The sequence below is a fragment of the Telopea speciosissima genome, chromosome 4 (genome assembly GCF_018873765.1).
Source record: "Telopea speciosissima isolate NSW1024214 ecotype Mountain lineage chromosome 4, Tspe_v1, whole genome shotgun sequence".
Lineage (NCBI taxonomy): Eukaryota > Viridiplantae > Streptophyta > Magnoliopsida > Proteales > Proteaceae > Telopea > Telopea speciosissima.
The window spans coordinates 16,708,348-16,736,085 of NC_057919.1; the positions used below are offsets into that span (position 1 = coordinate 16,708,348).

Below are 27,738 nucleotides of genomic sequence, written 5' to 3' on the forward strand. Positions count from 1 at the left end.
TGCTCTCGCCATTGCGGAGTCAGGGTCATAATGTACGTAGTCTTACTCCTACTTTCGTAGAGAAACTATTTTCAGACTTGAACCCGTGATCACTTGGTCAAAATAGAGCATGGGTAACTCCTTCATCTTATTTATAATTTAGTATTGATAACTATATTCCAAATCACATTAAGCAACCATAGAACCTAAGCTCATCGAAGTTATTTTATCTTATTTATTTATTTTTTGTATTGTTGCAAATTGCTTCTCAATCTAACAATTTGTAAAAAAATATTAGATTTTGGATAAGTAGTCCTACATCATCTTCCAAGGAAAGCCCTCATCCCATAATAGCAAGCTTATGAATCAATGGGTGGGTTTCTATGATATCCTTGACTTAGTTTGTCATTTGAGAGTCTTGTAGCCCCACTCCTCCTTGTTTGAGGTCAGGGGCCCTATTTACCTATATAGTGTCTTTCTTTTTTTCTTTTGAATAATAAAGGTCATACCCAGTGCACAAGGCTCCCGCGTTAGTAGGGTCTGGGGAGGGTCAAATGTACGCAACCTTACCCCTGTTTCTAGAGAAGCTGTTTCTAGGACTTGAACCCGTGACCAAGCATTCAGCAAGTGAGCACTTGACCAACGTGCCAAGGCATGATTCATTTCATGACCCTTGTATTTGAAATAGATGTACGTTCATGGCCACAAGGCATGATTCATTTCATGAGATTATTTGGGGTGAAGCATCTTCATTTTATTTAAATCTATCTTTGTTCTTTCTTAAACCTAAATCTATTCTAGAAAACAAAAGGAGTTGGTCTAAGACAAAATCATATTGATAAGAAGAAGATGGATTGCAGAATTCTACAGTTGTGTGTGTTTTTCATTATAATTGTATATGGAATATAGACATGAAAGAGGATGAATATACAAGAAATGATGGAAGAAAATAATCCTAAGATTACTCTTACAATCAATTAAGATAAACATTGATTGACAATTAGCAAGATTGTTGCTGTTAATTGGGAGGAATAAATTAGGAAAGATTTGATGAAGAATCATATCCTAATACATACCCTTCTGAGTACCCAACCTAGAATGTTTCAGGCTTTTATTACCACACATAACAGCAAGTTAAGAAAAATAAAACGAAAAGGGAAAAACTTCAAAATTCACTAGCAGGAGTAAGATGTAACAGAGTAGTGCTAGCAAGAGTGGTGAGACCAAATCATCTAATTATATTTGTTGGCAATGTCCAAGAGACAGCAACACACTTCATTGGGCTTTGAAAACATAGCCATATGATCAGCATCCTCTATCTCCATCACCTCTTTCACTGGATTGTTCTCAATCATCCAACGCTGGAAATCCTCTGTAATTGCTAAATCTTTTTTGCATACAATGTAAATTCGATTAACCGAACCATACCCCACTTCAGAGATTGCCTTCCCTTTTGATAGATCTTCTATGAACATGGATCCAGGCCTTATCAGCATCTCTGCTCGTGTCAAATCCTTATGGTTGCCGAAGAAGGGGTGAAAATAAGATCCTTTCAGTTGCCAATAGTAACAAATATGTTAAACAATTATTGTTTGCTAAAGTTCATTGCCGATCCAAACAGGGAAGAAAGACGAAAAGAGATAACATAGATAAGGGTGTCAATCGGGCGGTTCGGTTTGGTTTTTTCGGTTTTGGTGTGAGTTTCAGGGAAATTTAAACTGAACCAGTAGGGACTTTTCGGTTTCATCTCGGTTTCGGTTTGGTTTGTTATAGCAGTTTTAATTTGGGTTGAAAACCGGTATAGACTGGTTTTGGGTAGGGATTAGGCAGGGTTTTTAGGGTTAGGGGATCAGTTTCAGTGTTTGATTCGGTTCAGATTCCGTCTTATTGGTTGGGTCATTTGGTGGCCCGTTGGGTTAGCCCGAACCGAGCCAAAACCTAATGGTTCTCTAATCCGTAAACCGAAATTGAGCCGATAAGGCCTCGATTTTGGGCCGGGCCAGTTTAACCGATTCGATTTAGGTTCTGACACCCTTAACCATAGAGATTATAGAAACCACCAGCATTATGTTACTGATAATACTTACCAATCAATCAAGAATTCTAAATCGCGGTTGTACCACTCGATGCCTTTTGGTCGGCCTTTGAATTGGAACGTGTGAGAAGGGAAGAGCCCATCCGGTGGCCATGAGTTGAAACACGAAAATATTGGGACCCCGTGGAACGTAGATGTGTAGGACGGGATTTGGGCTAGCCCGTCATCTAGTCCGTAGGTGTTTAGTAATCTTCTTGTTGCTTAGTTGACATGAGTAAGATAATTAGATTTGTATGTTTTAATTATGTGAATTCCATGTATGCCATGTCTAGCCAAGTTAGAATAATTTAGCCATATGTTGATGTGATTAGATTGTATATACATATTCATCATTTTCAGTTAGCTTAATTGTTTGTTATGTCGATTTGATCACTTTAAATACCCTAGGGTAGAATGATATAGGAACTTGGTGTAGGGTTACCCAGTCTGTACATAGGTACCTAGTCATAGGTGCTCAACTTTAGGATGACTTAGATCTTAGGATATAACTAGCTTTAGGGTGTGCAAGCAAGTTTAGTTCTAGCAATGGTCAAAAGAAGGATGACCGGCTCTGGGCCGGGCGGACTGGGTGCCTAACACCTTCCCAGTCCGTAACCTAACACTTGCCCAATGATCTGGGTAGACCACAACCTTTATCCGTTGAGTCATTAGTCTTTCTCTCAGTGGGAACATTTATGGGTCCTAGACCTTTCTAGGTGGCGGCTTCCTATTGACCCGTTTACCTTCTTAGGAGGGATCAGGGTCATTGCTTTAAGGTTCACCGGCGAGACCTAGTTCGCATCGAGAACTAACCCCATGTCGGGGAATTTGGATTTTTGGAATCCATGGTTCTTACAGGGGGAAAACCCCCAACCACACACTTGTCTTCTTCTATGGGTTTTTTATCTCCGTTGCAAATCTCCCCCCCCCCAACGGTCTCTTCCGTTTCCCTCTGAATCTCATCTCTTTCCCTACATTCTTTGACCCTCCTACTCCTGGTCCAATCGCCACCGCCGTTCTGGTCGCCACTGTGGTACATCTCCCTCTCCATATGGCCTCGGCAAAGGGAGTGTTGATAGTAGCCCAGATTCACGATGGAGAATCTCTTGCTTTTGAAAATGGGAAAATAGGGTTTTGTTTTATTTTTTGTTTTGGTTTGATCGGTTTGGTCCAAGTGAAATGGTCCATATTTGGGATTTTACCTTAAGGGTATTATGGGGAGTTCACACTGTGGTAAGGGTAATTTTGCCATTTAAAAAGAATTAACAGTCACTTAACTGCAGAATGGACTAAGTTGAAGTAAAGTCATAAAGTAGGGGGTGTCTGTGATATTTTGCCAAAGTTTGGCATGTTCGTGATATATTGGATACTTACAGGGGGTATCCATGAATTTTCCCCAATTAAAATGCAATTGGCTTTGAGATGTATGTTCTCCTATTGGTACGTGCAAATGATCCATTCTCCAGATAAACAGTATTAATTAAGGATGTGCCAAAGTGTCGTGTTAAATTTGTTAGATGGTCGATGAAATGTCATATCAAATTTGATAGCCAGCCTAAAATGGGTCTGAACTCTAAATCCTCTCCAATGACATTTAATCACCAGAGTAATCTCCTACAATCCATGGTGTGTGGGGACAATTTGTTAGCCGGCCTAAAATGAGCCCGACTCCTCTCCAATGACATTTAATCACCAGAGTCAATCTCCCACCATCCATGGTGTGTGGGGACGACACACCATGGATAGTGGGAGATTGACTCTGGTGATTAAATGTCATTGGAGAGGATCCACACCGGATCCGCACTCATTTTAGTCAGGCTAACAAATTTGATATGACACTTCATTGGGGATCATACACCTTGGATGGTGGGAGATCGACTCTGGTGGTTAAATGTCATTGGAGAGGATCATAATTCGCCTAAAATGACCATAGGTGAGGTTGTGAAGAATGATATACATAGTCTGGGTCTTGTCTCAAGTATGACCTCAGATAAAGTCTATTAAAGGCCAAGAATCCACGTTGTCGACACCATATAGCTAAGATTTTCCTGATTTATTGGGCTATCTTCTTTCCTCTTACTTTCATTTTTTATTTCTTAATTTTTTTTATCCCATTTCTTTATTCCTCCTACTTTCCTTTTCCTTTGTGAGGACTTCGATTTTCCCTACTTTGTTTTTATTTTGTTTTGAAAGAATCCATGTAGTCAACCCCATTTAGTTGGAATAAGACTAAATTGTTGTTGTTGTTGTTGTTGTTGCCAATGAAGAATGTCCCACTTGATCAATTGTCTTACATGGAAGTTACGATTGCTTAAATGAACTCTTGTTGAGATTTGAATTACTTTTGCAAGGTTAATATAAATGGAAATTATTATGAGATTTTTTTTTTGGTAAAAATTATTAAGAGACTTACAACAATAACAAATAGAACAAAGAAGAATGAAAAAGTTTCATAAAAAAAAACACAACACTTCACCCCACTTCATAGAGATTATGATGTGATTGATATCTGTGATTGAAAAACACAACACTTCATTCTCTTATATCTACAATGTGAACCAAATAATTGTTGCAATAGGGCTTGTTGTATGCAGGGGTTTTCATAAAACACCGGCTGTTTGAACACAAACATTTCAGTGGATCGGCAGGTCCTGCTTTCGCAATGGATAATAGTATTTCCTCATGCCAATACTCCTAAGGTAGATTCAGAAGTCGAATCCATTGCAGTCGGTGAGTGATAGCATGCTCGTGTGTCGTGAAATCTTTTCGCCAAGGCTGAAATCGCAGGACCTGGCCATCCACATGCTTTTTCGTCAGACAACAGCCATGTCATCTTCATTCTTGAAATTGAATATGATAAACCCCTTCCCAATGGATCGTCGTCTGACTTCTTCGCGTAAACCCCAGCGTTTCGAGGTATCTCTGACTTTGTCCATCGTCGTGAATCTGAAGTTCACTCTTCCTAACAACGAAAACTTGAGTTTGGCCAACTGGGCCATGTAAGCAGCTTGAGGTATCTTGATTCGTGTAAGATTGCCGTCTCTTACTGGAGAACGCAGCTTATCGATTTCCGGAAGCCCCTTCTTGGTAACCACTGCGTATGTCCTCGGTGGTGGTACTACTTCAGGAGGAGATGCAGTCGGGAACCCCAGGAAAGCACCTAAATCAACCACAGGTGGGCTACCTCCACCGTCTGGATCCTACGCGTGTCCAAGAGCATCACACATGGTGCCGTTGGGAATAGATTTTATCAAGTTTGCTAGGACTCTTGGGTTGCAATCGTAGACAACAATATAACCCCCTCCCCTTGACAGCATAGCTCTAAACAAACAAATTAGATCGATTTTCCAATATTAGGATAGAGATATTAAGCATATTCAATGAAAAGTGGAACAGCTTCCCCTCTATTGAACTCTTGTTCTTATGGTGGCGAAGGAAAGCGAAAGCCGTCTGGGTGGCGGACATATGGAAGGCGCTTATTATAATAGTTTGTCATCAAATTTTGGCAGAACGAAATTATAGACACTGAATTTTGTCACCCCTCGATGATGATGACAACAGGACACGGACAGACATCGGTATCTCTCTCAAGAAGGACTCTTGTCCCTACATCTAAACCAAATCACCCTAACATCCCTAAAATGACTTATAAGACCCTTTTACCAAACACTGAAGGAGGTACTACTCACCGTCCCCCACAGCAAGGGTGTACGGAGCCATAGCACCGTGGGGGTTTTCGACGTCAGCCTGCTAACGTCACCCATGGTGTCGTGGAGGACCTATCCGGGCCTGGCTATGGGACACTCCCCCCTATAAAAGGAGGGTCCCTCTCCCCTCATTAGACAGTTTTTTTCGGGTAGAGAGACCCTCCCAACTCATTTTTTACCCTTTTTCCCCCCGATTCTCTCCCTCTTGAGCGTCAATTGGAGCAAGACTCCAAAGGTATGGGTAGATCATTCGATTACCCACTCGAGTAAAGAGCGGTTCTTATCCTGCAATTTCGTTATCCTGTCAGTATACAGATAACAAAAAATCCCCTTCACAGTCGTTATTCTGTCTGCATACAGATAACAAGAATCCCTTATATAGCCGTTACTCTGCCAGAAGTCTGAGTAACGAAACCCATCTCGTATAGTCCTTACTCTGTCTGACAAGAAAGAGGCAAGCTGATTGTCCGTCTCCACCTGAGCTATGGGACATTACATATTTCGTACTTGGCGCATTTTCATTATTTTTTTGTATTTCTTGACAGCTATCTGTCTCTTTCCTTCTTATTATTTTTGGCATAATATAGACAATTAAAGTAATTCGCTTTAGTGTACATAGTAAATGATTTTTCTTTCTTTATCATGATTAGTACATCATAATTTAGCCTTGCATGTTAGAAAGATCGGTTTGTCCGGGCGAGGTAGGTGCCTAACACCTTCCCACACTCGTAACCTGACTACTTACCCTGAATCTCTGACCAGACCATATGGAATCACGTAGCCCTTTCCGCTAATCCCGGATGGGGCTACACCCATTGGGTCCTAGGACCTAATCCTAGGTGGCGACTCCATTTCTTTATGAAATATGATCCCAATCCCCATGATGATATATCGGAACGATATGCCGTTATTCATTGAAGCCAATTCTTGTCGTTATAAGGCTGAGGAACCCTCGTCCTGAGGACCATGGTACTTACAGAAATAAAAGAAAATATGACAACCAGTGTAGCTCTCCGAGGCAAGTCGTGCAAAGATGCATCAATGAGATTACAGACTGCTCTATCATCAAAGAAGTCCATATTAATTCAGTAAATGATCTCATGATAGCCAAATTCTGTAAGGTAACCATTGCTGCTCCAAAACTAAAGAGGTTCTTTGGACATCACCACTGTTGGGGTGGCTGAAGTTGAACATCGATGGTTCCTCCATTGGAAACCCCGGTTATACAGGCGCAGGGGGTATTCTTAGGAATCACTTGGGGATAATTAGAAGATGCTTCTCTATTTTCCAAGGAATTGGAACAAACTACCAGGCTGAGATGGCAGCTTTCTTCTTAGGCATAAAAGAGGTGAAAGAACTCAGGGTGGAGCGACTTTGGGTAGAATGCGATTTAGCTACGGTGGTCACTGGCATCTTAGCTTCAAACATTGCTTGGAACTTTCTGCAAGGTTGGTGGAATGCAGAAACTTAGCTTAGATCAATTCAGTGGCGTATCACCCACTGTTACAGAGAAGGTAATGTCCCAGCAGATGCCCTGGCCAATAGGGCAGCAAAGTCCAGAACCTCTGAGAAGTGGAATGAATCCCCAAATTTCATTGTCTATTCAATTAGTTGGGAAGCTTCAGGCAGACCTCACTATCGCTTCTGCTAATGTATTGTGCTTTTAGTATTTCTTTCTTTAGGCTAGTTGAGCTTTTGAGCTTCAATAGCTGATCAGTTGCATGTACATATCTTCTTTCTTTTAATATACTTGCTTTTTAGCAAAAAAAAAACACTTTGATTGTTGCCATCAAACTCCTCACTTAGGTCAGCTTCTAATTTTTTTGGATCTCTAAAGTTTTGTCCATTAGCTTAGGATTGGGGCCTCTTGCTTTTGTACATTATTTTCATTTCTTTCTTGACAAAGTGCTAGTATTAATTACTAAAAATAACTTTTTCATCATATTCATAAAAGGGAATGTGTAAAAGATATTTCTATAAGCGAGTTTAGAACTTGACATCTTCATTTAGTTGTCCTTTGTTTTATTCTTAAAAGTATTTAATGTAGTTTTTTCAATGAAGATAAATTTGACATTTTAAATTCGAACTGCATTTAACATTGCATTAAATGACTTTTAGGGAGAAAGAATGCTATTTAGGCATGTGCGCTGGGATGTCTCTGTGTCTAGACACAGGTACAAGCGAAATGACCACCCACCACCCCCCATGAAAATGAAAAATTCTTAAGGGCATGGCAGTCATTTCACATGGCCCTGTGTTTGGGCACAGAAGCAGCGCATGACACGCACCTAACTAACGTTTTCTTTCCATAATTTTTATTAATAAACCAAGAAACAGAAAAATAAGATTACAAATCTATTAATAAAAGGAGAAAATCCCTTCATAAAAAGAAAGGGAAAGCATGCCCAAATCAATTATATTTGTTGGCAATGTCCAACAGACAGCAACACACTTCATTGGGTTTTGATAGCATAGGCATATGATCAGCATCCTCTATCTCCATCACTTCTTTAACTGGATTATTTTTTATCATCCAACGCTGGAAATCCTCTGTCAATCCTAAATCCTTTTTGCACACAATAAAAACTCGATTAACTGTGCCATATCTCTCTTCAGAGAATGGCTTCCACTTTGATAGATCTTCCTGGAATGAGCATGCAGGCCTTGTCAACATCTCCGCTAGTGCCAAATCCTTTCAGTTGTCACGTGTCACCAAAAGGACAAAAATATCCTTTTAATAGTTGCCAATAAGGACAAGTATGGCCAATAGTAACACAAAAGATAACAATAATTGCTTGATAAAATTCATTTGTCCATTTAAAAAGAGACAATAGGCTAAAAAAGTAAAAGGATTAATTTTTCCTTCACCTAGGTATGACGTTATGAATAGATTTTGGGGCCCCTTATTGTTCATGTTCTGATATATTTTTTTCAGCCCATTCAAGGGTTGGATGGGATGGATGAAGACATTTTCTCTTCATCATGGGTGGAATGAAACTAGTTCATTAAGGTTTAAAAGGGACTTTTTTGGTTACTGACCCTTTGGACTTGTGAATGTTTTCCTCAATTGGGTCTAACCTGGATGGAAGAATTAAAAGAAAAAAATAAGTAGTACATTAAAGTGTAAAATGTTTGAAATCATAATTTCCGGATTATACCAAGGGGGAAGGACATGTACTTACATATTGGCATCTCTCACGCCAAGTCAATGGGTGGATGAGAGGGAATGGAGTGTCTAACGATTCATATTTAAGAAGTGTGCCCACATGATCGGGGAGGCATAAGTGAGCCCAATAGGCCATATTGGGAAACTCCGTTGTTTCTCCATTTCTTTCTCCTGCTACGGTTGTATATTGTTTTTGTGTTTCATTGAATGTACTTTTATTCATACAAAAAATAATCAAAAAGGAGAGAGTGTGTGTGTGTGTGAGAAGGCACGTACTACTGGTAATGTGTACACCATTTTTCCTTCTTTTAAAATACAAATAGATTTCAAACCACCATAGCAAATCAAAACACTTAGAACTACAAAATATAAGGACATTACAAAACCACGTAAACAGAATCAAACAAGTACAATTGAAAGTTTATGCAATATAATAATAATAATAATAAAACAGAAAGAAAAAGAGAATGGAAATAAAGAGAACAACTCTGCCGCCCATGCTAATCTTAGTTTTATATTGGTCTAAGGTTAAAAGAGAAAGATAAATAGTCAAGTCTTGAGTGAGTGTTTTTCTTTCCATATATGTATAGTTTTATTGAAAAGGGTCTTCTAAGAGGCTTGCTTGAAAAAGAATCTCCAAAAAGGTCTTAAATATTTGTCATGTGGTAATTAAGGTGAGGCTCAAATTCTTTGGATAGGTAGATCCTCAAGGTCCCCTAGTTTTTTTGTTTTTTTTTTGGGTAGAAAATCACATTTAAAGTTCAGCCCAATGGGAATTTGCCAAGTGAAAAAACAAAGGTATGAAAAATTCAGGATTACGAAAGTGCATAGTAATGATTGGAGTAACCGTTGGCAACCTATAACATTAGTGGCCGGGTTGCATGTCAATACAAGGGAAAATATTTTATTGAATTAGGCTATGAAATTTGACAAGTGGCATGTTCACATCATTCTCTAGATATTCAATGGTCAAAATTATTGTATTACTCTTCCACATTGTAAACTGAAGCATCTACTTAGATATTCCTCTCTAAGCAGGCCAATTAGACAAACTTTCCCAATTTTTATTACATAATAATAGTAGTAAAATTGCATATGTGGGAAATGAGAACTTACTCGAGACATTTTCTCTTTCATTGGAAGCACACCGGAATTACCTCACCCTAGCTTTAATGTCACTTGTTAGTACTTGGATAGAACTCACCCTTAAAAGCTAGCCACAAAAAAGAGGGTGTCCAAGTCTTTATAAGTTTTCACATCAATCTACTTTCATTCGATGTGGGATCGATGGCTTTCACGTGGAACCCCAACAATAAATTATTATAAATTATAAAGAAAAAAGGTTCTCTAACCCTTTGGGGTAGGTACACTAACACCCTTGTGTCTATCTCTCTCCATCTCACGAAAATGACCTTGCTACCCTCTAATGTACGATATCATTTCATCGCACCTTATTGGTGCACTCCTCTATGCTACTTGCTTAGAGAACCCTCTCCTAAACTATAAAACAAACTCGATTTCTAAATATATTGGTCATTAGTGGTTCTATTCTATCCATCTTTTTATTTTATGTTCTACAAAAAAAAAAAAAAAAAAAAAATAAATTAAATAATTTCATATTTGTACTAAGGACCCAATTTTTATGACACGATCTTGCCTTTGAACCATTGGATGGGGGTAGAAGTGAATAACAGATCCCTCTCTCTTTCTATCTCCCCCCTCCCCCAATCCAATGGTTGAATGCACGACGGTTGTGCATGTATATGGCAATGCATAAACTTTTACCTTTTAATTGGGTCTTTTATAATAAAATAAAGTTATATTATGATATTTCAAAATGACACCTTTATAGATGTATTTAAAACTTGACACCTTTAAACTCCCCCCCGGTGTCTTATTATCAAAAGTTCTTTAAGATAAGGGTCAAAAATAATTTGAAAGTAACGTATTATTATGTCATTATCAAAAAGTATTATTTCATGCACATATTTCTAATACACATGTGAAATGCCAATATTTACCCCTTATTGGAAAAAAACCATACGTATATACTAAAAGGGCAAAAAAATAATAATAATAAAGAATCCTACACATGTGTGCCTATGTGCATATGTCTGTGTGTGCGCGTGCACATGTGTGTTGGGAAAGAGAGAGATAATGAGCTACCTGTGAAGAGGAGAGTTGATAGAGGTTGGAGGCCAAGCATTTGGGCCCAAATATCATAATAGTTTTTGGCGTCTCAGGGTCCGAATAGGATGAAAATTGAGAATCTAACCAAAACTCTGCTGGGAGTCTTCCAAGCAACTGTTGTCAATTCGATGAAACATAATAGCAGATTAGAAAGAGTATTCGTATATATTTGCTTCTAAAGTTCAATTTGAAAGTCTCAAGTTTAAATTTTTTTTTTGGGTGAATAAATAATTCATTCATTATCAAAGTAAAAGAAAAAGGGAGAGGGGGGAGAACGTACAAGGGCACAAGACTACAAACAAATTACAAGGCCCACCTAAGAGGAGGCTTAGCCTGTAAAATCCAAAGCCCGAAGGGCAAAACTTAGAAAAGAAAGCCCACAAGAAATACAAAAGCGCACAATAGCTTAGAAGCCCAACTTAAAGAGAAGGACAGTCAAGTCATTTCTAGATAAGAAACCACAAACCCTAAGCTAACTATCTCATCTCATCATAGACAAGCCGCCGAGGCAAAAACAGAGCATCACCGAAGGCAAAGAAACAACCGCTGCAGAGGAGCGCTGGCCTTGCGGAGGACCACGGCCAAGCTTGAAGCAGGCCAATGTAGTAGTAATAATAATAATAATAATAAACCTTAATTTATTATTATTATTATTATTAGAAATTTTGCATTGATGGATTTGCTGGTCAGACTATGGTTGATTTGTTGAATCAACTCTCTATATATTATATCCAAAGATAACTTTTCTGACAATTGACGTGATGGGGTTTTAGTAGATCGGTCGGACATGAGATGGCCTACACCTAGGGATGTAAATGGATCGGATTCGGATCGGATACGGATCGGAGCCAGATATTCCCTAGTCGAATTCGAATACCTCTACACGGATTCGGATGCGGATCGAATTCGGATTTTCGATCATCCATTTACATCTTTGCCTTGTGTAACCTGACCTTCCTCCCCCTAGTGGATACAATTCACTCTCAATCCATATCTCTTAGATCATGATTCTCTTTTCATCATATTCTAGAACCTATTGAATCTTCAAAAACCTTCAAAATCATTATTTACTTAATTTTTTATTATTAAGTATTCGGATTTTTTTTCGGACGGATTTTAATCGGAGTATTCGGATTATTTCCCGGATATCTCTAAACGAATACGGATGCCCCTAAACGGACACGGATGCAGATTCGGATTCGGATTTCAGTTATCCATTTACATCCCTACCTACACCAATCCAAATCCAGAATGTCAAATTGCATTGAAGACTAGAAATTTGAATCAGGAAAGGCGAAGGGAATACTTTCTATACCATGTGATTTTAGACCTGATTTGGTATGATTTCTATTTCTAAAATTGTTTGAATTGATTTTTGCATCTTATTTATAGAAATAAAATGGATTCGAAATTCTGAAATAGGCCAAAAGGTCTCAAGCGCTGCCATTCTTTTATAATCTTAGCAGTGCTCCATCAATCTGAACCGCTACTTTGGGGGTGTTTGAAAGAGATGAAAAGTTTTATCAAAAAAACAAAAAAAAAGGAAAGGTAACCGTATACGAAACCTTTCCCCTTTTTTGGTCCGTCGTCATCATTATTTTCTTCTTCCTTCATTATTCTTCTTCTTCTTCGCAAAAAGCAACGAAGGAAGAACCCGAAATGCCAAAATAGGGAGCGAGGGAGAGGAGACGATGATGCAGAAGAGGGGGAGAGAAAGGTCATCCCTTAAAAGCCCTTGAAATTCTAGTCAATTTTAGGTGAAGGTGATGTAAACTCATCTCCTCCTTTAAACCAGAAAAGCCAAAACATATGGGATTCAGAAAACGATTGAAAATTTTTTTATTGGAAAACGTAAGAAACAACAGTGATTTCACATCTGAATCTTCCTCCTCTTGCGAGAATTGCAAACAAGTTAGAAAAGTGAGCTCTTTAAACCCTTTTTCATATTTCAATCCCCCCCCCCCCTTCTCTTTTCTTCAGTTGGGCTTCTTTTATGAGGGACCGGGGGGTTTTAGTGTAGGGTCTGGATGTATCCCCCACTTTGAATGTAGGTGGTTCTTTTTAGTTTTTTTTATGACCTCAAAAGTTTGGAATACTGGGCTGCCCTTCAAATTTTAAGGAAATTTTAAGAAACTCAGATCACCTACGAACCTATTTGAAGATTGGGATGAAGAACAGGGGGTGGACGGTACGCTGGGTTGGGACGGGGTTCCAAGGGATGAAGAACAAGGGGTGGGGTGAGCTTGCAAAAGGTGTGACGTTAGGACTTGGGAGGAAGAAGAAGAACGGATGGGGCGGTGATGTCCGTCGTCGCCTTCTAAGAAGAAGACTGAAGGAAGGAAGAAGATGATAATGATCGTGGGACCCACAAAAAAAAGAAAAAAGAAAGAGATGAAAAATTCACCGGCTATATGGGTAAAGAACAGGTAATGTATTTAATAAAATGTACGTTTCAGATTAAATTATAATAATTCAACGGTTGAGATTGATGGAGCACTGTTAACATCACTTTATATGTTTCAATTTTGAAATCACAGTTGATTTTACTTTTGCTATTTAATGAGCACATAGCTTAATTTGATAGGCAAAATAGTATTTTCAAATAAAACACCATCCTTTTTCTTCTCTTAAAGGTCTAACCATCACCATCCCACTGCCACTGCCACCACCATCCTCACCGCTGGTGTTGGCAGCTAGCACCACCATCCCCTTACTGGCCCTAGCCCTGGCCCCGCCCCACCATCACTACTACCACTACCACCACCACCTTCTCTCAAAAAATATATAGAGAATCTATTCTCCATTTGTACTACCAAATGGATTTCTTATTCTTTAATTATTGTAGATTGATGTTAATTTCTTGACCAAAAATCTACTTGTTGATTTTTTCATGAAATCAATCAAAATTGAAATAGAAATTATACCAACTATGACCTTAGAGTTTTTGATTCAATAAATTTGAGAATCTCGCTACAAGATGTAAATTTCCTTGGTTTCATTTTATTTTAGAAATAAATTTGGGAATCTCGCTATAAGATGTAAACCATTTATTGCTTGTCTCCTCAACCCGAAGGATGCCCAGGATTTACCATCGGAGATGGACAAGGGCATCGCTGCTTGGTTTGTACCAACACACACAGGAAGGAGAGAGAGAGAGAGAGAGAGAAAGAGATTACCTCATCCCTGACATAGGAAGGTGAATGTGTACAATCGGGCATGTGAGCTGTGAGAAAGACGGCTACAGATATCTTTTGAGGAAACTTGTCCATGGCAAGAGCCAAATTGATGCCACCAAAGCTGTGTCCTACTAGGGTTACCTTCTCTCCTGGAGGAAGTGACTCCATCAAGTCTATCAATGGCTGTGTGTAGTCGGAGAAGGTACGGACCTCTTCCATTTTAGCCATGTTGATCCCTGACGCGGCAAGGTCGATTGCCGTCACTCGATGTCCTGCACTCTCCAGCACCGGCTTAACCTTGTACCAACACCATGCTCCATGGCATGAGCCATGTACTAGAACAAAATGGGATCTAGATCTTCTATTGTCGAGCTGCCCGATAGGATCGTGCTGCCTAGACACGGTGATGCGTGCAAAGATCGCCTTATCTCCACTTGGGCAAGGCTTTTGGGCTAGGATAAGACAAACATTGCGTGCATCACCGTGTCTGGGTAGCACGGTCCTGCCGGACAGCTTGACAATAGAAGATCCAAATTGAACAAAATGCACCATTTCTCTCTCTCTCTCTCCCGTTTTCTATGTGTGTGTGTGTGTGTGGGATTATATGATGTTGTCATATATAATTACAAAAGATTGGGAAAAGTTTTTGCTGCTCCTGCTACAAGGCTAGCAGCCAAGGAAATGGAATAATTAATTTTTCCTTTGGGTTCATAAATATCCTCCGTAATTTTGATATTTTCTAAAATACACTTTATGATCCCATTTCTTTGGCTGCAAACATTGTAGCAGAAACATTACTGCTACAAGTGTAGCAGCAAAATTTCAAGCAACAAAATTTCAACCATAAGATTGTTTGGAGCACATAATTCCTAGTGATAATGCATCAAAACCGCCCACCAATGGGTAGACAACACATGACAGAGAAGATCAAACAAAATCAAACCACAAACCATCATCATGATTCATTATTGACCAAATATTAGATTCCCTCTTAACTTTGATTGGGTACTCCACTTCACCAGATCACTAAAAATCCTTTGTATCTAATGTCCATACCAAATACAGATATATTCTGTAATTGTCCATAAAATCAATCAATCAAGGGAGAATTCCAATCAATCATCCACACGTCACCTCATTTCCTCAACTTTCAAGAAAGGGACTTGTGTGCGAGGGAAAAGGGACTCCACAAGCGAGGTCTGTTGCATGATGTAGTTGTTGACTTGTGTGTGAGGTAATGGATCGATTAATGTGGCTTTCTCACTGCCATTCAATTTTTTGGGTACATTCTCCATGGTGTTAAACCATTTTCATCCATTCAACGATTTGAATCATAGATGGTTGAGTTGAGTTGAACCATTATCGTTTTTTTTAGAATAAAATTAATATGTTAAAACAATGATAAATTTTCAAAAATCAGAAAATATATATATATATATATATATATATATATATATATATATATATATATATATTTATGCATTTCATGTCATTTCAAATGGTTTTAGAAAATTTTCATGTACATGCATGCTCTTTCCATGTCACTCCCATGCATAAAAGTTACTTTTGCCCTCTGAGGGCATTTAGGTCTTTTTCTTTTGCCAAGCGCATGTCCAAAATGATTTTCCAACTTCAAAACTTTACATATTTGGTCATTTTACGATGTTTAATAATGCTTTCCATGTTTGCAATGATTTTAATGTGCATGCACTAGCTTTTTTACCATTTTACTCCCGAGGGGGGTATCTTTGTCATTTTGCAACAAATTTTGCTTATGGTTCCAAGAGGACCCTTGTCACTCACTTTGCATATTTTAACCTTCATAACCATGTTTTAAGCATAAAATTATATTTTTTTCATAGAGTTTACATGCATATTTACATTTTTGCCCTAACAAGGGCGTTTTGGTAATTTTACCATCTCACGTTTATAGCCTTGTAAATATATCCAATAAGTAATAAGAACTTATTTGAATGTTATCTAATCATATTTTAGTCATTTGTGATATCCAAATGTGATTTCATGCGTGTGTACTTTTGGGGTCTTCTAGGGGGAGTTTAATAAATTTTGCTATTTGGATTTTTAAATTTTATAGTCACACATACAATGTTCCTTCATTCACCATGTTAAAACTAGTTTAGATTTTTAATCATCTTGTACAATTGACCTAAGCTTGTCGACCATAGAGTTAGGATTTCTAAGTTAGGAAAATCCATCAATTAAATCAAAATAGGGTCCATAATGTACTTAATCATCTAACTTAAAGTTAGTAATTAAGATTAAGACATTGATTATCATTAGTCCTAATTTGCCTCGTAAATTTTCAATCAAGATAAGTTAAACTTTGCAAAAATTAGTTTAGCTACGTGCATAATACGTATAATCAACAAGTGTATATCAAGTAGTATGGTTTAAGAAGACCAACCGTCGGCCAAACGGTTGTTAAGTACCTAACACCTTTCCAAGTTGTAACTTAACACTCACCCAAGGATTTGGGGCAGACCAACCATTGAGTCTTGAAGTGAATCCTTTTTTTCACATCACATTATGCGTGATTATTCCATTTCTACATTTATGAGAGATTTGTTTTCCATTAGGTAATATGACATTAATATGTGTGCCATCAATGGCACCGCTACATTTTTTCAAATATAATATCTTTATAAGTCGTAGTTTGATTCAATAATACATGTTCACATTAAAGATAAACGTGAAAGTAGATATAAAATTTCTCTGTAATACCTTAAAGTAGGGGTACGGTAGTGATATAGATCCAATCTTTATCTCTGTTGGGTTATTATTGAATAAAGGTGGTCAGTTATTTTCTTTTCCTAACTTCAAATAATGCTTGCAACACGATTTAAAGAAACAATTCACAATTTCACCTTTTTTATTAGTCATATGTTGAATTTTTAGTCTTAAATTCATGTTTATTATTCTCTCTTATATAGACAACATCGACATCCTTTTTGTCCTTTTCTTATTTGCTTTGTAACAACTTCTAACCATATTCACAAGGGTAAAAATGTTGGCTATGCAATAGGGTTTGTTGTATGTTAATCTTTTGCTATACCATTTCACATGCCCCTGCGGCTGGGCGTAAGGGCACCGCACTACGGACACCCAGGTAATGTTTTCTTTCCCTAATTTTTATTAATAAAACAAGAAACAGAAAAATAAGATTACAAATCTATTAATACATTAAGATGTGTGAATAAGAAAATAAACGAAAAGCGTGCACCAATAATGTTCACAATGAGGAAGAAGGTGCCACTTAGTGCTAATTACGTACAAGGATAGTGAGACCAAATCATCTAATTAATTAAGTGTATTTGTTGGCAATGTCCAAGAGACAGCAACACACTTCATTGGGCTTTGACAGCATAGCCATATGATCAGCATCTTCTATCTCCATCACCTCTTTAACTGGATTATTTTCAATCATCCAACGCTGGAAATCCTCCTTCATTATTAAATCCTTTTTGCACACAATGTAAACTCGATTAACTGTACCATATCTCTCTTCAGAGAATGGTTTCCCCTTTGATAGATCTTCGTCGAATGGGGATCCAGGCCTTGTCAACATCTTCGCAAGTGCCAAATCCTTTCAGTTGTCATGTGCCACCAAAAGGAGAGAGATTTAATATCCTTTTAGTTGCTAACAGTGACAAGCTAGTATGTTTATTTTTTTTGGTGCCAATAGTAACACAAAAGATAACAATAATTGCTTGTGAAAATCCAATTCATTGCCGATCTAAAAAGAGAAAAGAGGCAAACATGTAAAAGGATTAAGTTTTCCTTCACTCACTCAGGTGTAACGTTAAGATTTTGATTTTGAGTTTATCATTAACTCCCATTCCTTATTGTTCATGTTCTGGTATATCTTTTTTGAGTCCATTCAAGGGTTAGATGAGATGGATGAAGAGGTTTTTTTCTCTTCACAGGGTGGAGTGAAACTGGTCTGTTAAGAGGAACCCTTTTGGTTATTGGGCTTGTGAACGTTTTTCTCAATTGGCTCCAGCCCTTTCGATAGAAGAATTAGAAGAATAAATAAATAAAGTGTAAAATGTTTGAAACTATAATTTCCTGATTCTATCATGGGGGCCGGGAAGGATGTATACACCATCTACATACATGTACGTAATGGCATCTCTCACGGCAAGCCAATGGGTGGACAGGAGGGAGTGTCTAATGATTCATATTTAAGGAGCTTACATGATCAGGGAGGAATAAATGGGCCCAAAAGTTCATAACTATTTCTCCATTTCTTTCTCCTACTCCGACTGTATTACTTTTGTGCTTCATTGCATATAATTTTATTGATCCAAAAAATGATCGAAGAGGAAAGAGTACGTGCAATTGGAACTTTATGCAATAATATTGAGGGCAAATTTCACGGATACCCCCTGTAAGTATTCAATATGTCACGGACTTGCCAAACTTGATCAAAATGGCAGCCTTCCCCCTGATGTTAAGAAGGGTTACCACCCAAAGTTAAAATGTGGATTTTACCCTCTTCCATATTTTTTCCGGCGACGTACAAGCTTCTATGCTTACTGAAATCAAGCTCTAACTACTGAAGTTTGAAATGCTAGTGTAGGAAATTTTTGATTGGCCAATTGACCAACTCCATCCCCATTCAATGGTTCCTGTTATGGGTTCCATTAAACTTGATCTTTTATGTTCCATTACTAGGCTTTATTATGGGAGTATTAATCCTCTAGTCTAACTGTCAAATCTTTATGGGAGATTGACAGATTATGACTATTTAAGGAGGAGAAGGTCCCTCTCCTCATCTACGCACAAACAATTCTTTACCCATTGAAAGAATTACATATAGAAGGATTGAGGGAAGAAGTCCTTCTCTTTTTGTTTTAATATTCTTCTCATCAAAATGTTGCAATGGCTTCATCAAGTTCCGCCGCAACTAATGATTCGACGATGAACGGTATGTCATTGTATTTTATAGTATTGTAGTGATTTATTGTATAGGGCAAAGATTCAATCGAGAATTATAATATTACATATTCTCCTTCAGTGAGAGTGTCGTCTACATGGAAAACCGGATGGAGTCTGAAGTTTGAGCGATCGACACTTACAGACTCATTATAGATACCGGATACCAGCTCGACTTATCGGACACCCTTTATGTCCCCTCTATTTCTAGAAATCTTGTTTCTTTGTCTAAACTTGATGTTGGGGGTTTTGACTTTATATTTGAAAATAATATTTTAAAATTTTATAAAGATAATAATCTAGTATTTACTGGATATTTATGCGATGGTCTTTATAGATTTAATTTGGACTCCGATTATGAAAGCTCTTTGCTTACCCTGCATGTGAATGTTGGAACTAAACGTAAGTCCAACAATAATGTTTCCTCAACCTTGTGGCACAAACGTCTAGGTCATATCTCCAGACCTAGGATGGAGAGATTAGTGAAGGAAGGTGTATTGCCTAATTTAGACTTCACTGATTTCGGAATTTGTATAGATTGCATAAAAGATAAACAATCTAGGACAAATAAAGTTGTTGCCATAAGAAGTGATGCACTGTTAGAATTAATTCACACAGATATTTGTGGACCATTTGACCCCTGCATTACTGGTGAGACGTATTTCATCACCTTTATTGATGATTACTCACGATATTGTTACGTCTACTTGTTGAAGGAAAAGTCTGAAAGCAAAAATGTCTTCGAGACATTTTGTGCTGAAGTCGAAAACAAGTTGGACAGAAAGATCAAGACCGTGAGATCTGATAGAGGGGGTGAGTATTACGGTAGACATATAGACCTAGGGCAAGTTGAATGACCATTTGCCCTCTTCCTCAAATCGAAGGGGATTACTCCCCAATATACACTTCCTGGTACACCTAAACAGAATGGAGTTGCAGAAAGAAGTAATCGTACCCTTAAGGATATGATTCGTAGTATGATAAACAACTCATTGCTGTCTTAGTTTATGTGGGGCGAAACTTTGAAAACAGCTATGTATATCTCTAATCGGGTTCCTAGTAAGTCAGTTCCTAAAACTCCTTATGAGTTATAGACGGGAAAGAAGCCTGGTTTGAGACACTTACATGTATGGGGCTGTCCAACTGAAGCTAGATTGTATAATCCACATGAAAGAAAACTCGACCCTCGGACCATTAGTTGTTACTTTATTGGTTACTACAAATGTTCAAAGGGATTTAGATTTTATGCACCTAATCATAGTACCAGGATTGTGGAAACTTCAACTGCTAGATTCCTAGAGGATGGCGACATTAGTGGGAGTGATAAACTACGTAATGTGATATTTGAGGAGCTCCGGGTTACACTTCCAGCTCCTGTACATCATGATAGTATTATTCTTCCATAAGTCATCATTAATGATGATCCTATGGAACAACAAATTACAGAGGATGTACCACTCCATGAAGATGTTGTCACTGAGAACACTATGGATTTACCTCCACCTCAGTCGAAAGTACAGGGTAGACCTCAGAGAGTGAGGAGATCTGCCATTTCGGATGACTACATAGTATGTTTTCAGGAGTCTGAGTTTGATATAGGAATCAAGGATGACCCTTTAAGTTTTTCACAGGCTATGAATGACAATGATTTTAGTAAATGGGTAGATGGCATGAAAGATGAGATGAAGTCCATGAGCGACAATGATATCTGGGAGCTTGTTGAACTACCTTCAGGGTCTAAAGCGATTGGTTGTAAGTGGGTATTTAAGACCAAGCGTGACTCAAAGGGTAAAGTTGAACGACATAAAGCCAGATTAGTCGCGAAGGGTTTCAATAAGAAGGAAGGCATTGATTACCATGAGATCTTCTCTCCTGTTTCTAAGAAGGACTCACTTAGGATCATTTTAGCATTAGTGACTCATTATGACCTGGAGCTTCACCAGATAGATGTGAAGACGGCATTCTTGAACGGGGATTTAGAGGAAGAAGTTTGCATGAATCAACCAGAAGGGTTTAGGATTCAAGGAAAGGAAAGTCTAGTATGCAAATTAAAGAAATCAATCTATAGACTTAAACAAGCTTCTAGACAGTGGTATTTAAAGTTCAACCACATCATCGTGTCTTTCGGATTTGTAGAAAACACTTTTGACAAGTGTATATATCTGAAAGTCAGTGGGAGCAAGTTTATATTTCTGGTCATGTATGTAGATGATATTTTGCTTGCCAGCAATGATCTTGGTTTATTAAAGGATATAAAAACATTTCTCTCTAAGAATTTTGAAATGAAGGATATGGGTTTAGCATCTTACGTTATCGGCATAGAGATATTTCGAGATAGATCTCGTCGACTACTTAGGCTATCACAAAGAACCTACATTGATAAAATTCTTGAGAGATATGGTATGAAAATTTGCTGACCCAGTGCTGCTCCCGTGATTAAGGGTGATAAGTTTAGTTTGAACCAGTGTCCGCAAAATGATCTGGAGCGAGAACGAATGAAAGACATTCCCTATTCTTCAGCTGTGGGAAGTCTTATGTATGCCATGACTTGTACTCGTCCAGATATTAGCTATGCAGCTGGGATGTTAGGCAGATACGTCAGTAATCCTGGTATGGATCATTGGGTTGCTGCCAAGAAGGTGATGCGTTATTTACAAAGAACGAAAGATTACATTCTTACTTACAGAGCAACTGATCAGTTGGAAGTGATTGGTTATTCGGACTCTGATTTTGCTAGTTGCCTCGACAATAGGAAGTCTACGTCTAGTTATGTCTTTCTATTAGCTGGTGGGGCAATTTCTTGGAAGTCCAAGAAACAGACTTGTGTCTTCACTTCCACCATGGAAGCGAAATTCGTGGCATGCTTTGATGCCACATCAATGGTGATTTGGTTGCGGAATTATATCTCAGGGCTTCGGATTGTCGACTCAATCATGAAGCCGCTAAGACTTTACTGTGACAACGTCGCCGCTATGTACTACTCCAAGAATGACAAGCATTCTAGCAGAGCTAAGCATATTGGAGTGATGTACAACTTTGTGAAGGAAGCTGTTCAAGAACAAAAGGTATCTGTATCTCATAAAAAAATAAGTCTGATGATTGCAGATCCGTTGACCAAGGCATTGGCTCCTAAGCTCTTTGTAGATCTTGTATCTGATATGGGTCTTACTAGAGTTTGATGTATTGGTTACATTTCGTTATAGACACCTTCTATTATTTAATATGATCATATTTATGGATATTCCTGAACATTTCTCATCTCTATCTTTGTGTATACATTTATTACGATATGAGTGAGATATTATAGTTTTTTTTCTTTTGGATCGTTTATTATTTGTTTCCCTACTTAAGGACCTGCTTGGATGGATTTATTGGTGTTGTGATTATGGAAGGAAATATGCCGATATAAATGACATATAACCGCCATGATTCGCATTGATAAGACTATTCATTCAAGGTATTATGTTGTGTAAGCTTTGTATGGGATATTTTGATGGGATCCAAGTATTATTATTATGAATTGGGAGATTATAAGTTTGGTCATATGGTCTAAGTGGGAGATTGTAGGAAATTTTTGATTGGCCAATTGACCAACTCCATCCCCATTCAATGGTTCCCATTATGGGTTCCATTAAACTTGATCCTTTATGTTCCATTACTAGGCTTCATTATGGGACCATTAATCCTCTAGTCTAACTGTCAAATCTTTATGGGAGATTGACAGATTATGACTATTTAAGGAGGAGAAGGTCCCTCCCCTCATCTACGCACAAACAATTCTTTACCCATGGAAAGAATTGCATATAAAAGGATTGAGGGAAGAAGTCCTTCTCTTTTTGTTTTGATAATCTTCTCATCAAAACGTTGCAATGGCTTCATCAAGTTCTGCCGCAACTAATGACTCGACGGTGAACGATATGTCATTGTATTTTATAGTATTGTAGTGATTCATTGTATAGGGCAAAGATTCAATCGAGAATTATAATATTACATATTCTACTACAGCTAGACCAACCAAGGTACTTTGAATTATAAAGAAAAAGAAAGAAGACTCTCCTCATATTGAAGCAAACTGAATGCATATTTTCAACTGAAACATTTTGTTGATGTTTAAATTTTCTAACTAAATCTGAATCCTAAAATCCAAAATTAGAAATCGAATGGCTAAAAAGATGCAAAGAAAGTTAAGAAGAGGTTAGAGCCAGGGAGAACAATACAAGAGGGCTTACAGAAGGAGATTGACCATAGGCTAGGGCTTCTCCAGTCAATTATACTGTGCAAGTTCGGAATCTGAGCAGTAAAGCGCTGGTGTTACGCCATTAAAGAGGATCCAAGAAGAACGATAAGAGCGAGGACGCCGAAGAGAGAATGACACACGAGAGAAGCGGCAGAGATTTCCTTCCACGGTATCTCTCCACGAACAAATCAATAGAGGGAATCATTTGCGAAAAGTGAAGCATCCTGCCAAAAGAAACAGCAGAAGAAAGAAAGAAAGGGAAATTACCAAACCATGCCGTAAGCACCACGGCCAACGGGATGTACGGGAGGGATGTACTTGGCGGATACCTCGAAGAGGAAGAAGGTACCCAGTAGGTTGTACTGCACATAACTCCCACCGTGAGTTGGAACCCCTCTCACCTCCATGGCTCCGGTTTCGTCCTCCATTTCGAAATCCTAAATTCTAACACAGAACAGAGAAACTAGATTTACAGAAGAAAGAAAGGAAGAAAAAAAACCCAAATCTGAAAGTGGCTTTTCATTCTGTGTTTCCTTTTGCTCTGTAGAGTCAATTGAGTGAAAAACTTGGTTTGGGTTTGGCTGTTTGAGATTTTGATTAAAGAAGAGAAAACGATGAATGTACAGTTTGTTGTTGGGTAAATTGGGGGTTTTACCCTTAAGGGTATTATGGTAAGTTTGTCCCTTCTTAAGGGTAATTTGGCCATTATAAAAAATCTAACAGCAACTTAACTGCAAAAGCCTAACGGAGTGGACTAAGTTGAAATATAATCATAAAATAAGGGCAGTCTTTGATATTTTTGCAAAGTTTGGGGTGTCCGTGACATATTGAATACTTAGAGGGGGTGTCCATGAAATTTACCCTAATAATAATAATAATAGCAGGAGAAAGAGAACGCTACATGGGCGCGTGTGCATGCAATAGGCTGCCCCTGCTCCAAGACATAGGGGCGGGGTGAAATGACCATCGTACCCCTAGGAAGGTCCACATTTCCATGGGGGCACAGTGGTCATTTTGCCTGCCACTACATCTGGGCGCAAGAGCAGCATACCACAAGTGCCCAAGCAAACAAAAAGAAAAAGAGAAAGGAAATAAAGAGAACAACTCTTCCTGCCCATGTTTATCCTAGTTTTATATTGTTCTAGGGCTAAAAGAGAAAGATAAATAGTAGTAAATTAGCATACATGGGACCATCAAAAAAAATTTAGTATACATGAGAACTGAGATCTTCCTCCAAACGTTTTCTCTTTCATTGGAAGCACACCGAAGTTGGCTCGCCCTAGCTTTAATATAACTTGTTGGGACTTGAATAGAACTCACCCTCAAAAGCTAGTGAATAAGAAGAGGGTGGCCAAGTCTTTATCAGTCTTCACATCGGGCTACTTACATCGGATGTGGGATCGATTGCTTTCACATGGCACCCAACAATAAATTATAAAAAATTATAAGGGAAAAGATTCTTTGACCCTTGGGGGAAGGATACACTAGCACCTTTGTGCCTATTCCTCTCCTCCTCGTAGAAATGACCTTGCTACCCTCTAATGTAAGATGTCATTTCGTCGCACCTTATTGGTGTGCTCCTCTACGCCACTAGGTTAGAGAACCCTCTCCTAAACTATAAAACCAACTCGATTTCTAAATATATTGGTCATAAATGGGTCTATTGTATATATCCATCTTTTTATTCTATGTTCAACAAAAAAAAAATGTTAAATAATATCATATTTGTATTAAGGACCCAGTTTTTATGACACAACCTTGCCTTTAAACAGTTCGATGTGGGTAGAAGTGTAATAGCACATCCCCTCTCTTCCCCCCCACCCCCCCCCCCCCCATCCAATGGCTAAATGCACAATGGTTGTGCATAAACATGGCCATGCATAAATTTTTTTTACTTTTTACTAATTGAGTCTTTTATAACAAACTAAAGTTATATTAGGGAATGTCTGAATGACACCTTTATAGGTGTATATAAAACTTTTTTTTCTATTAAAGTGTATTTAAAACTTGACACCTTTAAATTGCCCCTTGTTTTATTATCAAAAGTTCTGTAAATAAGGGGTCAAAAATAATTTAAAAGTGACGTATCACTATGTCATGATCAAAAGATGTCATTGTTATGCATATATTTTGAATACACATGTGAAATGCCAATATTTACATTAGACCCCATTTGTTTAGAGGGCACCTAGGTGGGGTGGGAGAATTGGGGTGGGAAAATGCTAACATGGCACTTCAAAATCCCATCCCAATCTTGTTTGGTTAATTAGGAGTGATGAAATTACAAAAGCTCAACGATATCATTTAATGCTTTGTTTGTTGATGTGACACTTCGAAATCCCACCCATTTACTATCCAAATTTGGTGGGACTTTGGTTACTATTCATGGAAAAAATAACTTTATCTCAATTTTTCCCTCAACGTTTCTACCCCAACAAAACTCCACCTACACGTGGGTCCTAGCTTCCCAACAATCTTACCCCACCTTTTCCTCTAAACAAACAAGGCCTTAAGGAATGTCTAAATGACACCTCTATAGGTGTATTTAAAACTTTACACATTTAAATTGTTCCTTGTTTTATTATCAAAAGTTCTTTAAATAAAGGGTCAAAAATAATTTGAAAATGAAGTATCATTATGTCATTATCAAAAAGTGTCATTGTCATACACATATTTCGAATACACAAGTAAAATGTTAATATTTATACCGTATCGAAAAAAATCATATATACACTAAAAGGGGAAAAAAACATTAATATTAGGATAAGAAAATCCTATTGTATTAAACTCATTGTTAATATGCAAATATGTGAAGAAATTCGTTTTACGTGTTCAAGAGGCATGAATATTGTGGATGAGTTATGAGAATAAATGAATGTTGTGGAAAGCAAGATGTCAATAAATGCTATATATATTTTGTTTATAGATAAAAGTGTAAAACTAATCACATTTTTGTTGAGAGATAATGAGGTACCTGTGAAGAGGAGAGTTGATAGAGGTAGGAGGCCAAGCACTTGGGGCCAAATACTATAATATTTTTTGGCATCAAAGGGTCCAGATCAGAAGAAAGTTGAGTAGTTAACCAAAACTTTGCTGAGAGTCTCCCAAGATACTGTTGTCAATTTGATGAAAAATAATAATAGCATATTAAAAGAGTGTCCGTATATATTTGCTTCTAAGTTTAATTTGAAATTTTCAAGTCTAACCATTAAATAACCCTATGAAATAATAATAATAATAAGAGAAATTTACGTTTATCATCCCAGTGATTTTAAATAATTACGTCTACTATCTCTGGAGTTTCATCTATTTCATAAACCTTTTATGTATTTTGAAAGATTCTTATAAACACACCTCTACCGTTAGATGAGAACAGTTAAGTGATGATGTTCATCGCCCAAATATTAACTAAATGCCCATAATATCTTTAATGAAGGTGCTTTTACATAAGGAAAATTTACGTCTACCACCCTTGTGTTTTCAAACAATTACATCTATCACCTTTGGAGTTTTAAAAATTATGTACATACCCTTGAGTGCTAATTCTATTAGTTTTATTTTGAAAAGACAATTTTGCCCTTTCTTATTTGTTATTAATAAACTCATCCCATCCAACTTTGTTACCATTGCATACCCTATTATCTGGAGCGACAAGGGTTTGGGAGCAGACGACCTTCCATTTTGTGATCACCTATTACATGCTCCAGTGGAAGTGCTACGCTTGATTTTGCAGAGGATGTATGGGCGACTTTCCTTTTGAGACAATGGTGTTTCAAACAAATGGGGGTAAATTCGTAAAAACATCTTTTTTATTTGATGAATTTTAAAAAAAAAAAAAAATCAAGGGTGGTAGACGTAATTGTTTGAAACCGCAGGAGTGGTAAACATTAATTTGCTTAATAACAAATAAGAAAGGGCAAAATGTCTAAACAAAATAAAACTAACATACTTAGCACTTAAGAGTATAGATGTAATTTTTAAAATTCAAGAGATGATAGATGTAATTGTTTAAAAACACAAGGGTGGTAGATGTAAGTTTCCTTAATAATAATAATAATAATAATAATAATAATAATAATAATAATAACAATAGGGAAAAAGAACACTAACTGGTTGTGCAACTCGGTGAGTACTTGTGGTCAGGCATGTACAACCGCGCACGAGATGACTATGGCATCCTTGGTCCTTTTCACCTTTTCAAGTGGTGTGCCAATCATTAGCGTTCTTTATCCCATAATATTAATAAGGGTAAA

At 37.7% G+C, this 27,738-nt stretch overlaps 1 protein-coding gene and 1 pseudogene across 1 annotated transcript in view; both read right to left on the reverse strand.

Annotated features, from left to right (window-relative positions):
• LOC122660431 overlaps positions 1-27,738 on the reverse strand; it is a 59,688-nt pseudogene that overhangs the window by 29,696 nt on the left and 2,254 nt on the right.
• LOC122660432 (salicylic acid-binding protein 2-like) overlaps positions 1-27,738 on the reverse strand; it is a 50,261-nt gene that overhangs the window by 20,236 nt on the left and 2,287 nt on the right. The window lies entirely within an intron of this gene.